Source organism: Ursus arctos, unplaced genomic scaffold (genome assembly GCF_023065955.2).
Source record: "Ursus arctos isolate Adak ecotype North America unplaced genomic scaffold, UrsArc2.0 scaffold_28, whole genome shotgun sequence".
NCBI classification, from domain to species: Eukaryota; Metazoa; Chordata; class Mammalia; order Carnivora; family Ursidae; genus Ursus; species Ursus arctos.
The window spans coordinates 12322217-12336210 of NW_026622963.1; the positions used below are offsets into that span (position 1 = coordinate 12322217).

Genomic DNA, 13994 nt, shown 5'->3' on the forward strand with positions numbered 1-13994 from the left:
GCTGCATATTTTTCCCATTTAGTACTTGAATATATTATGCCAGTCCTTTCTGGCCTTCCGGGTCTTTGTGGACATATCTGCTGCCATCCTTATGTGTCTACCCTTGTAGGTTAAGGACCTCTTGTCCCTAGCTGCTTTCAGGAATTTCTCTTTATCTCTGAAATCTGCAAGCTTCACTATTATATGTCAAGGTATTGACCTATTTTTATTGATTTTGAGGGGAGATGCTCTCTGCCTCCTGGACTTGAATGGAAGTTCTCAGCTATAATTTGTTCACATAAACCTTCTGCTCCTCCCTCTCTCTCTCTCTTTCTTCTTCTTCCTTCTTCCTTCATCTTCCTCCTCCTTCTTCATCTTCTTTCTTTCTTTCTCTTCCTCCTCCTCCTCTTCCTCCTCCTCCTCCTCCTCCTTTTTATTCTTCTTCTTTTTTCTTCCCCTACTATTTGGATATTATTTTGCTTAAGGGTATTGCTGATTTCTCAAAATCTGCCTTCATGATCTAGTAGTTTTTCTCTCTTTTTCTCAGCTTCCTTTCTTTCATCATTTTGTCTTCTGTATGACTGACTCTCTCTTTTGCCTCATTTATCCTAGCTGTTAGAGCCTCCATGTTTGACTGCATCTCAGTAATAGGCTTTTAAATTTTGACCTGATTAGATTTTAGTTCTTTTACTTCTCTGGAAAGGGATTCTCTAGTGTCTTCTATGCTTTTTTCAAGCACAGCTAGTATCTTTATAATCGTTCTTTTGAATTCTAGTTATGGCAATTTACTTATATCTGTATTGATTAAATCCCTAGCAGTGAATACTACCTCTTGTTCTTTTGGTTTGAGTTTCCTCATCTTATCATTATATCCAGAAAAGAATAGAAGAGAGAGAAAAGACAAAAATAACGACACCAGAAAAAACAACCAAAACTTTAAAAAATTGGTCACTTTTCTATTTGTAGAATTGCAGCAATACTTTTCTCAGTTCACTGATTGATTTTGCAGATATTCAGAATGATTTGATAACTATCTAGCTGAATTCCAGGGGTCAGACAAACTTAGGGTCCCCTCCTCCTCTGCCATCTTAACTCCTTCCCCCATGGATTCCCCTTTCTACACATCATGGTGAACACCTGTCACTTCTCATGTAGTTGATTTTAGCCCTTCTGACAGTTACAAGGTGATAGCTCATTGTAGTTTTGATTTGCATTTCCCTCAAGACGAGTGATGTTGAGCATCTTTTCATGTATCTCTTGGCCACATCTGTGTCTATTCTGGAGAAATGTTGATTCATGTCTTCTTTCCATTTTCTGTGGATTGTTTTTTGGATGTTGACTTGTATCAGTTCTTTATATATTTTGGATACTAACCCTTTATCAGATATGTCACTTGCAAATATGTTTTCCCATTCCTTAGGTTGCATTTTAGTTTTGTTGACTATTTCCTTTGCTGTGCAGAACTTTTTATTTTTATATAATCCCAGTGGTTTATTTTTGTTTTTATTTCCCTTCCCTCAGGAGACCTATCAAGAAAAATATTGCTACAGCCCATGTTACAGACATTACTGCCCATGCTATCTAGGATTTTTATGGTTTCAGGTCTCACATGTAGGTCCTTAATCTATTTCGAGTTTACTTTTGTGTATGGTATAAGAACGTGGTCCAGTTTCATTCTTTTGCATCTTTCCAGTTTTCCCAACACCATTTGTTGAAGAGATTTTTTTCCCATTGGATATTCTTTCCTGCTTTGTTGAAAATTAATTGACCATATAATTATGGGTTTGTTTCTGGGTTTTCTATTCTGGTCCATTGATCTATATGTCTATTTTTATGCCAGTATCATACTGTTTCGATCACTACACCTTGTATAATATAACTTGAAATCTGGAATTATAATGCCACCAGCTTTACTTTTCTTTTTCAGGATTTCTTTGACTATTTAGGGTCTTTTGTGGTTCCATACAGATTTTGGATTGTTTGTTCTAGCTCTGTGAAAAATGCTGGTGGTATTTTGATAGGGATTGCATTGAATGCATAGATTGCTTTGGTTACTCTAGTCATTTTAAAAATATTTTTTTCTTCCTGTCCGTGAGTATGGAGTGTCTTTCCATTTCTTTCTGTCAGATGCCCCAGGTGTCATATTCTTAAAAAGTAGTCTGGAAGACTTCATTCAGAAGTTAATTGTGGGGCGCCTGGGTGGCACAGCGGTTAAGCGTCTGCCTTCGGCTCAGGGCGTGATCCCCGCGTTCTGGGATCGAGCCCCACATCAGGCCCTTCCGCTATGAGCCTGCTTCTTCCTCTCCCACTCCCCCTGCTTGTGTTCCCTCTCTTGCTGGCTGTCTCTATCTCTATCGAATAAATAAATAAAATCTTTAAAATAAAAAAAAAATATGAAATCTGTTCTTCTCCCACTCCTACTTTTTCTTAAAAAAAAAAAGAAGATTTATTTAGTTGAGAGACAGAGATTGACAGAAGGAGAGGGGAAGAAAGAGAAAATTTCAAGTGGACTCTGCACTGAATATGGAGCCCAGTGCAGGGCTCAGTCCCTGGACCCTGAGATCACGCCTGAGCCAAAACCAAGAGTTAGACAGTTAACGAAACTGAGCCACCCAGGTGGCCCTCCCATTCCTACTCTTTCTCCAAATCTCTTACCATCTACTAACATGCTGTATAATTTATTTTTATTGTTTACCTTCTGTCTCTCCGAGTTAGAATTTAAACTCCACAGTGGGAGAAATTTTAGTGTTTTATTCACTGATGTTTTCCATGCATCTAGAACAGGCATAAAGTAAGCACTCAGTAATTATCTGTTGAATGAACGGACTCAATTCAATTTTGTTAAAGTGTTTTATTGTGTGTAATAATTTTTCAGTTGATTTTCTTGGGTTTCCCATCATATAGCATTAGAAATTGACAGAACGATCCAAAATTCAGAGCAAACAGTTTTTCTATGAAGCTTTTCTAGGTAGACTTAACCATTCTCCATCTTGCACCCTTTGTCAGAGGCTGTTTGGTTCGATAAATATTCCTGCAGTTCTCTACTTTTCCCAGCCTCACTTTCAGTTAGGTTGGGTCTTGTGATTGGGTTCTGGGACAATTTGATATGGGCAAAAGAGATGTAAGTCATCCAGAAAAACGTCAGTCTGTTTTTTTCCTGCCTCAGTGACCTTGAAGGCCATGTTTTCCAGGTAGCCAATTCAAGAGATATAGAAGGGCTGCCTGACCATTACTGGACATTAAACTGTATTGTAAGCAAGAAATAAACTTTTATTGTATTAAGCCATCAACATTTGAGGCTTCTCCTTAAATGACAACTAATATAATTTTTTTTATTATTTTATGTCTACATTATACTCAGGCACATTTCTGTCTTATAACTTTTAGTGATTTATATTATGTGCTGCTCTCTTACAGAATATAAGCCCTTTGGGACAGATAAATCCTCTTATGTCTTTGAATTGCCTGCGTCCAGTATAAGTTCTGGCACAAAATACTAAAATAAAATTTTTTGTTGAGTAAATTGTTGAGAAAAACCAGGATAAAAAAGAATTTGCAGATTTTATCACTAAAAAATAGGGATATTTAATACCAAGCAAACAGGCTAAGGTAAGATATAATAAGAAATTCTTTGAAAAAAAGATCTTTGCAATATATTAGTAAATTTGGAAATACTCATTGAGTTGATTTGTGTAAAATATTAAAATTTTCTCCCTTTAGGGACAATAGGAGGTGATTTATCTCATAAAAAGTTATTTATAATTTTCTACAAATATGTTATTGAATCATTTTTTTGTCCTTTTTTTAGAGAAAAATATTTATTAAGCTCTTTAATAAAATAAGTGCACACAGCTTTTGGAACAGTAGCATTTTTTAATGAATATGTAGATATCTTTAAGTTTTATTTTTTAATGCTGACTTTTAAATTGTTACCTTTTTTCAAGAACTTGAGGTTTATAACTTACGTATATTAAACCAGAAAATATTTACTGACGGTTATTGCCAAGCATGTCAAAGAGGAAGAGGGAATTCAACATGGGCACATTTTAGGCAAAATGCCAAAAAAAACCACAACAAAGTAAAATTAATAAAATAGTTTTAAAACTTGATTCCCTAATTCCTTTTGATGAGGTTGTGGACTATAGGTGAGGTTCACTGGGGTGGAATCCGGAACCGACGACCAAGAAAGAATTCTTGAGGCGTCTTTGGTGCAAAATGGTGGTTTTTTAAAGCACAGGGACAGGACCCGTGGGCAAAAAGAGCTGCTGCCCCGGGTTGTGAGGGGTGGCTGATTATATACCATGGGGTTGGGGGAGGTAAGGGAAAGGGGAGGCTGAGAAAGCACTTTCATAAGTTAAAGAAGACTCACAGGATACTGGAGGCCTTGCTATTGTCAAGCCAAGGCTGTTTACACTATCACTGTGTCCTTATCAATGAGCTGCAGGTCCAAAAGAAATTCCGTTTTATTTACATTTTCTTCTGCCTTAGCTTTCCTCAATTTTATGGAGGGGATGGTAATGTTAGGGCTTCAGGAAACTGAATTATGGGTCTCTGAAAGTTAGGCTATTGATAAGAAGGCTTCTTCCTTGTAAATCACTAGGACATGTGCAAACTGAGGGAGAATTATGGGTCTTGAAGGACTGTGATCTCTGTTAATTAACCATTTGTTTTTTCCTTTCCTTAGTTTTAGGGCAGCCAGGAGTGCTGAGGAATGTTGCATACATGGGGGAGGGGGTTGCAGGGTGTCAGCTTCTGCTTTGTCTTCAGCCAGCCTTCTGTTCCCTCATCACTTTCATTTACTTTTTTTTTTTTAACATTCTTAAAGGGTTGTCAATATTCGAATATCTCTGGAGCTATTTTTAAAAGTTTTAAAAGAAGATTTTATTTATTTGAGAGAGAAAGAGAACAGCGGTGGAGGTAAGGAACAGAGGCAGAGGGACAATCACTGTGTGGAGCCTGAGGGGGTGCAGAGCCCCAGGCCGAGCTTGATCTCACAACCCTGAGATCAAGACCTGAGGTGAAATCAAGAGCCAGAGGCTTAATGGAGTTAAAAAGACTCCCAGATGCCCCTCCCTGGAGCTCTTTTAATGCTTCATTTGTCAGTATAATCCTAAAACCTGACAATGATGTAATATAGCCTATAGCTTGTACCTCTTCTTGAGGCACGTTCAAATGTTCTGGCAAACAGTAATAAAGTATCTAAGTGCCACATACATTAAAACTTCAAGCTTGATTGAGTCACACTGATCTCATACCTTTTGATCTGCCTTTTCTCCAAGAACATCATTTTCCAGGAGATTCAAAAATCAGTTGTTTTCTTTGTTTCAAGTTCTTCTAGTGTTTTGTGAAGTAGAGTTCCCTTTGATGCTGTTTCTCCAGCATATGAGGAGAAAAGGAAAAGTCCATGCCTGGAACCATGGATGATGACTGAAAGCTAACAGGATTAATGGATGCTGTTGGAGATACCTTAGGACCCAAAATCAAACTTCCATTTTCATGATGTCTTCTTTGTATATCCTTTAGTTTTTTGGAAGCTTTGTATATTCTTCAGATGGAACATTTTGTCTATTTAACATTGATTTTCTGTTCCTAATTCTTCTCTCTTTGTCTCTAAGACTTCTACTTTCTCTTGCAGTCACTTCAGTTTGTTTCCATGAAGAGATTTCCCTTTTTTTTTTTTTTTTTTTTTTCTGGGCAGTTGCAGCTCATTGCAGTTTTTCTTTAGCTTGATTATACTTTTCTACTCTGTCAGTGATACATTCCTGAAGCTCATGCTTTGCTTCCAATCATTGTATCATTTCCCTCCAATGACTTTTCAACTTCTAGTTGTGGTTTTTCAGCGTAGCTTCTTAAATTTCAGCATTCCTGTTTTAACCTCGCCATCATTTCCTTCAGTATTTTGTTTGAATTCAGCAACTCATTCTCTGACTATGCAAGCAAGGTCACTTGGATCTTCAGACTACTAGATTTGCTGTTTCAGGTCAGAATTTTCATTTTTTTCTTTCTCTGCATTTTCAATATTCACAATTTGTTGTTGAAGTTTTAACCTAATACTTTGAAGTTCCCTTCTGGCTGGCTCTTCTGCCATCTGTGAAGCCCGCAATTTCTCTTCACACTCAGCCTTTTCAGATCGCCTTCATACATCATGTTCCATTTTCATTTTCTCTGAATCCACTAATCTGTTTCCAGGTTCAGCTTTTTATCCTGTAATACCACAGATTTTTGATAACCTTCTTCCTTGGCAGTTGAACTTAACATACTCATTCATGATCCTTTTCTACCAGGAGCACTTTGTGGTGTTCAAAGGCTGAATTGAGAATTTCATTGTCTGACTGTATTCCATTTAGTTCACTTTGAATTTTACTCCTTTCTCTTTCTAGCTCACTCTTAGGTCTTGATGCCTTCAGTTTGATGTCTGTTATTTCAAATTTGTTTGAATGTTTAAGTTCTTTTACTTTACTGCTCATTGTATTTATTTCCTGTTTGGCTCTACGTAGTTTACTGATTAACACAGTGTTTTGTTCATTGCTTGATTGTAACTCTTTTTCCAAGAGTTTAGCTGACTGATTTTCAGCCTCAAGAGATCTGACTGTAGCCTGCATCTCAGCCAACTGCCACGCCTGAATTCTTTGGACATTTTCTTACCTGAGCATCAGAATTCTCTTTTTCAGCCCTTAATTCTGCTACTTCTGCTAAACCTTTTAATTTCTAACACAAGTGGACTTTTTCTTTTTTTCTTCTTCTTTTTTAACGATTTTATTTATTTATTTGACAGCGCGAGAGACAGCCAGTGAGAGAGGGAACACAAGCAGGGGGAGTGGAAGAGGAAGAAGCAGGCTTCCAGCAGAGTAGCCTGATGTGGGGCTCGATCCCATAACGCCAGGATCACGCCCTGAGCCGAAGGCAGACGCTTAACGACTGAGCCACCCAGGCGTCCCACAAGTGGACTTTTTCTTGAACAAGTTGCTCCCCATTCATTTTCTGTCTCTTGTGGATCAACACTAAGCAGTTGCTTATATTAGTTCTTCTTTATCTTTCTCCAGTCTCGCAATCTCTGATTCATATTTTTTTCTTCTAAAATATGTGCAAATTCTTTCTAGTGTTCAAATTCTGATTTGAGAAATGTACGTTCACAGCGAAGGTTATTACATTCAGTTCTATACTTGTCCACTACTTCACCCAGATTCCTAAAGTGCTCTGTCATTAAAGTTTCTAATTCTTGTTGTATTTGGGCTTGTAACAATTCCAACTTTTATGGAGTTAATACTTGAAGTTTCATTTCTTCTAAGTCTTTAGTTTTCTCTACTGATTTCCCTCTTACTCTTCAAGCAGCAGCTGAAATTTTCCTTTGTAAGTTTGCTTTTCATTTAACAGTCACATGAGTTCATTTTATGACTTCATGTATTCATCTTGCAACCTTGTGTGTTCAGCTTTCAGAGTCAGATAGTTTTATGATGTTCACATCCTAAACTTTTGCCAATTAACATTTTTTGAAATTCAGATTGAGAACTTATCAGCCCACTGATAAAAATGGTGAGAAAAGTGTCCCTATTGGTAATAGAGCTGATAACCATGTAACAATAAGCTCTAGCTTCCTTATTGCCTTAGTTTTCTTTCCAAGAGTATTTTCTACCTCCTTGCTAATAAGAAAGAATCTCAGGACACCAAATATACCAGACTCACACACAGTCTTTGCAATGTGAGTGCATGAAACAGTGACCAGTGTTCTGCTGTAATTGTCACTGGGGGACACCTTTATAGCTCCAACTGTGGGTTCCCACTCATCTCTTCTTGCAGGCCACTGTGGCTGAGGGATATTGTCCCACATGCAGGGTGCTGGCCCAGCCTGCCATGCCTGGTGGGATCCTGGCAGCCACTTGTGGCAGAGCTGAAGAGGAGGAACAGGAAAAGGAGGGCTGAGCGCGACTTGTGAGGTCTCCTGGGAGAGTTCCAAAGGCGTTGGCATCAGAGAAAAGCCTCACTCCATCTCAGCCAACCAGCTTCCTCAGAGTGCAGGGCAACTCCACAGCCCCCTCTGGCTGACACACCACCTTCAGCCTCCTGCCCCTCAGGCCCAGCAGAGCAGCTGCCTGTTTTTAGCTTACATGTTTTCCTTCTCTCATTAAGTTTGTAACCAATTAACCTTTTCCGAAAATCTCAAAATTTCTTAGTCTAATAGAGTATTAGAGGGGAAAAGGATTCAAATGGGGTGAGGGCCATGAAAAGAAGCCCTTAAAATACTTGTTTCACACCTGCCTCATTCTTTTTTAGAAAGTATCTCAACCAAAATGTGTTAGATGGAAATTCCAAATATAGAACTAATCCTGGCCATCAAGAAGAAATATTTAATACTGATATTTATAGATCTTTATGATGCAGTTCCCATTACACATTTCACTGAATATCTGAGGTTTAATCTAGGACCTGTTTATTTTGACATTCTGATACAACCATTTTGTCTGATTTCTGCCAAGACAGTACAAGTAGATGTAGTAATAGTAAATATAATATTGAGATCTAGTACTGTCATTATGTATATAAATGATTTTAGCAATTAACTAGTCAGTGTAAAAATCAATGATTATAAATAGGATATTAACACTTTTTCCCAGTTTGGTGAGTGAATCTCTGCTATATCTAAGGCAGATTTTATGTCAGGGACTATCTCTGATTTCCTGACCTTTCAGTAATGTTCTCTTTTATCAGCAGTATCTCTTTATTTACTGTGTCTTATGTAGTTAAGCACGTATGATCTATTAAAAAACAAAGCTAAGTTTTTAAATAATGCGAAGATTTTCATTTCAAACTCTTGTAGCTAAAAATTAAAAGATTTGAATACTCAGTGAAGTTAATATATCTAGGAAATAAATAGCCTCACAGAATACTGTGTGATCATGGTATTACATCTGAAGGTCTCCCTTCAGCTTCCATAATCAATGTAATTAAGCACATTGTGAGGGGGTCTCATTTCTCATAAGCAGACACATATTGACTAGATTTACAAAGACTAACGTCTAAAACAAGCATTCCAATGTATTATATTATAATAAGTATGAGTGACACAGACTAGAGTTAAAGGGGGCCAGGCATTCTTTTTCTCTGTAGACTAACATACGTGGAGGTCAAGTTTATAATTAGAACATTTAGTGAGCATAGAGTAGAAACAAAAATTATATAATTTGATTTTATATTTCCAACTAGTCTGATGCATTCACTTCCACAAGGGTAATAATCTTGCCTACGACTGTAATTGTAATACTTGAAGTCTTCCGGCCACAACTTTCTATTGGACAGTGTTTAGAAGGGTACTACTAATATTCCTCTTTGTGCCTTACCTTTCCTTTGTTGTCCAACAACTCCTCAGGTTGACAGGCTCTTTCTTTAGATATGTTAATGAATATTCAGTCAGTCTCCATTGTTTAAAAGACCTATGCTTTGTTCAAGTCTGATGCATTGACTTTATAATTCAACCTGCATTAAGTAATCTTGTTTCCTTCATTTCTAAGTATTACTGAGCATCTCACAGTTGTTCCCTCGTATTTGATAACAATCTAAATACAGTGGAAGTGTATTACGAGTGTTACATATTCTTGAATTGCTTATTTTTCTTTAAGTATCCTTCTTCTAGTCCCTGACTTTCAGGAATATGATTCTTATGTATAGTACACCATTCTACTTCAGTCTTAGAAAAAATACTTAAATTTTAAATCCCTAAGGTCCTTGCATACTTGATCATCATCAATATAAATTCTGATTAAAACCATTTATGTAAAACTGGAGTAGCTCGTATCAGACTTAAACTACTTCCCTTTAGAGATAAAAATTATAAACTCTGTACAAATATAAATAACACTGTACAAAGGCATTGGAGAGTAAAAGCAGAAACAGAAAAAGTGTTCACACTTGGTAGAGGGGAATATTACTGGGTGAGTTTCCAATTTTTATGGCTATTTGCATGTGACGAAGCCCTAATAAGTGCCACATAACATGGATAAAACTGAATAGAAACTCCAGGTAATCATAACAGCTTGAAATTGATGAGGGACATCCTGGAGAGAGCAATAGAGCAGGAACCCGACTTCTATATGTAAATTGCCCAAATCTCTGGTTGATCCTGAACCTGTATGCAGAGGGAAAATTCTAGAAAGCCCTGCTAAGGCTAAGAAAAATGAATAGAGATTTCAGCTGCTGCCACAATAGGGGAGAAAGAGTTTAGAGCTTCAGTTAAGCCAGGTTATCCTACTGTTAAAGAATTAGTACTGTAGCGAGGTACACAACAGAGTCTGGAGTCTCTTTGGGAAAGAGGTCAAAAGTCAGGGAGACTGACATGGCTGGAATTTGTAGGCCAGAATACAAGAGAAGAAGCAACTGTCTAGAGAAAGATTTCCAGAAATCTGCATAGTAATTCATTTTGAGTATCTTTCTGAATTCTGTGTTGTACATGTGTAGTATGTAGTGTGCTGTGAAAATCTACAGTGCTGGGCAAGGAAATACTGGGAGTTACAGACTGAGCAATTCCCAGGGCTAAGGCAGGATTCAGGTATGTTTAAGCTCCAACCAGCCAGAATGGAGTGTCCAACTCAGGGCATTCAGTTGAGCCACTCTTTTTTTTTTTTTTTTTTGAGATTTTATTTATTTATTTGACACAGAGAGAGGGAACACAAGCAGGGGGAGTGGGAGAGGAAGAGGCAGGCTCCCAGCAGAGGAGCCTGTTGCAGGGCTCGATCCCAGAATGCTGGGATCACGCCCCGAGCCGAAGGCAGACGCTTAACGACTGCACCACCCAGGCACCCCAAGTTGAGCCACTCTTTAGTATTAGGGCTAACATAGGTCTAAAGACTAGTCTTACCCCCAAAAAAGCTTTAAAAAAAGCTTGAAAGAATTAGTTTAGTTCATAAGTCACTTAACTGCCTCCCAAAGCAAAGTCCAACACTCTTTAAAGGAAGACAACAAAAGCCAGCACTGAAGAACATTCATAATATTCAGCAAGCAATAAAAAAATTACTAGATATATAAAGAAGCAGGAAAATATGACTAAGAAATCAGTCAGAAGGAACAGACCTAGAAATGCCAAGATTAGATTGCTAATTAGGAATTAGCAAGCAAGAGTTTTAAAACAATTATAGTATGTTACGAATTTAAAGGAAAATCTGAACTGAAGAAGAACATAGATTTCTAAATTGAAAAGTATAATATCTGAAATGAAGAGTTCACTGGATTGACTTAACAAGTAGATGCTACAGAATCAAGATCAGTGCAGTAAAAACTTTCCAAAATAAAGTACAGAGAGGAAAAAGGCTAAAGAACAGAGCCTCAGTGACCTGTGGGACAATATCAAGAGATGCAACCTACATGTGATAAGGAATCACAGAGGGGAAAGGAAACAGAAAAAAGTATTTGAAGGAGTAATGGCCAAAAAGTCAGTTCACATTCTAAGATTTTTACAGATGAGCAAAAGCTGAGAGCATTCATTATTATTAGGCGTCACTATACAATGTTAAAGGAAGTTCATCAGCAAAGGTAAACTGAAACCAGATGTAAACTTGGATCTCTACAAAGGAATAGAGAGAGCAGCAATATGACATTCTTCTTGGCAGTTCAAAGGATCCACATTGCTTTGAGTTGAAGTGGAATGTCACTCTTGCAGCTTAAGAAATTGATGTAGGATTTTGTGTTTGGCACCTTCTGGAAAAAATTCACATCTTTGGTCACTAACCCACAATCTTTGTGGTCCCTTTGTGTAGATTGTCTCTTTCCAGTTAGCTTCTCCTGATATAAAAAAGGACATAGATTTGTTGACTCAGGTTGGAGCTAATATCACTGGTTGGTTCCTTGGCATCATCCATTATATACCACTTATAGAGTTAATGTCCAGGGTGACATATAGAACATAAACAGTTCTCTATTCATCTAAGACCTGTTTTTGTCAAGAGACTTAGAAAATTTCACATGCTAAACACCTATGAAATCTGTGAAATGTTTCAACACAAAAGTAAGAACATTAGAAGGAATTGTGTAAGAAAGGGTCAATCTCTTTGAGGCTGGCCCCCTCTTTGACACATATTATAATTGTAGAACTTCTCCCACCTAGCTGCTCAGTCTTTACATGTTACAAAGCTTGGTTCACATTCTGAACTGCCTTGATAGCTGTCCAGTTTTCTGAATACCATTTGTTGAAGTGACTGTCTTATTTCCATTAGATATATTTCCTGCTTTGTTGAAGATTTATTGATCATATAGTCGTGGGTTCATTTCTTGGTTTTCTATTCTGTTCCATTGATCCACATGTCTATTTTATGCTATCTTTATCACTATAGCTTTGTAATAATGCTTGAAGTCTGAAACTGTGATGCTTCCAGCTTTGCTTTTCTTTTTCAAGATTGCTTTGGTTCTTTGGGGTCTTTTGTGGTTCCATACAAATGTTAGGATTGCTCTAACCTTCCCAATTTTTCAATTAAGTTATAGTCTTTTCAGGATCCATTTTTACAGGCTTTTTATATAATATGTATTTTTAAAAGATTAAGTATATTTTTGCCTGGGATAGGTGTTGCAAATATTCTTTCAGTTTGCCACTTGTGACTTTATTCCTGGTGATTTTTACCCATGAATAAGGTCTTAAAATTTTTTACATAGTTAATTTTATCAATCTTTTATGGTCCTTGGATGTTGACTGATAATTAGGCTTCTAATATTCAAGATATGCAGAAAAGAGTTAATATAGCAGTCCTGAGACTACTGTCCTTAGGAAGACCTATTTGCAAAGTTGACTCTTGGTAGTGTTTGGGAACTTGGCTGGTTAACAGTTCCTCATATTTCTATATATTCCTTATACTTCTGTAAAACTTTGCCTAAACTGTTCCTATAAGCAGTGTGGTCTATGCTGAATACCTGCTTTCCTTTTCGAGTCTGGAATCCTGGATGTACCTACATGACCAAATCCCAATAAAAATCTTGGTTGCTGAGTTTCTGATGAGTTTCCGTTGGGAGATAACACGTCACATGTATTGTCATAATTCATTGCTGGAGGAGTTAAGCATGTCCTGTATGTTTCCCCCAGGAGAAGATTCTTGAAAGCTTTTGTCTGATTTCTTCTGGATTTCACCCCATGTGCCTCTATCCCTTTGCATATTTAGTTTTATATCTTTTTATGATAAATCATAGCTCTGAGTAGCTATATGAGTCCTAGAAAATCATCAAGGAAGAATTTACCTATGGTTTCTTCAGGGACCTCTATGGTTTCTGTTTTTAGATATTAGGATAACATTTACATTCATAAATTAGAATTTATGTGTTTATAATGGTGAATCCATATGACCTAGAATATTGAAAGTTTTCCTAATACAGGTTTTACATATTTCTTAAATTTGTTCTTAGTTTATCTTTTTGTTTCTATTATGACTGGCATCTTTTTTCTTTTAATTATTGTTTATATGTAATAAAGCCGATGATTTCTATATATTTCCCTCCATTATTTTATTATGTTGCTATTTGTAGGAGTTTTTCATTTGATTTTCTTGGATTTTCAAAGTATACAATCATAGCACCTATAAATAGTAATAGTTTTATTTACCTCTTTCTCATTGTACTTTTTATTTTTATACCCTTCATAATTGCACTGTTAGGCCTTTTGGTATAATGTTACATAATAGTGATAGCAGTGGGTGTCCTGTTTTTGTTTTGACTCTAATGGGAATGCCTTTAGTATTTCTACCAGTAAAGCTGATGCTAACTTTTGACTGGGATAGATATATTTTATCATATTTAGTAATACTCATCTATTTTATTTTGTTGAGGTTTTTTTTTTCCAGTTCTTGGATTTCCATTTGTTTGTTTGTTTTTTTAAGATTTTGTTTGTTTGTTTGTTTGTTTATTTATTTATTTGACAGAGACAGTGAGAGGGAACACAAGCAAGGGGAGTGTGAGAGGGAGAAGCGGGCTTCCCACCAAGCGGCGAGCCCAGTGGGGGGCTTGATCCCAGGACCCTGGGATCATGACCTGAGCCAAAGGCAGAGGCT

At 37.0% G+C, this 13994-nt stretch overlaps 1 long non-coding RNA gene and 1 pseudogene across 11 annotated transcripts in view; one reads left to right on the top strand and one right to left on the bottom strand.

Moving 5' to 3' along the window:
- Window positions 1–13994, top strand: part of LOC113248074 (uncharacterized) — a 105796-nt gene that overhangs the window by 20409 nt on the left and 71393 nt on the right. The window lies entirely within an intron of this gene.
- LOC113248073 (centrosomal protein of 83 kDa-like) lies at window positions 5213–7831 on the bottom strand (annotated as a pseudogene).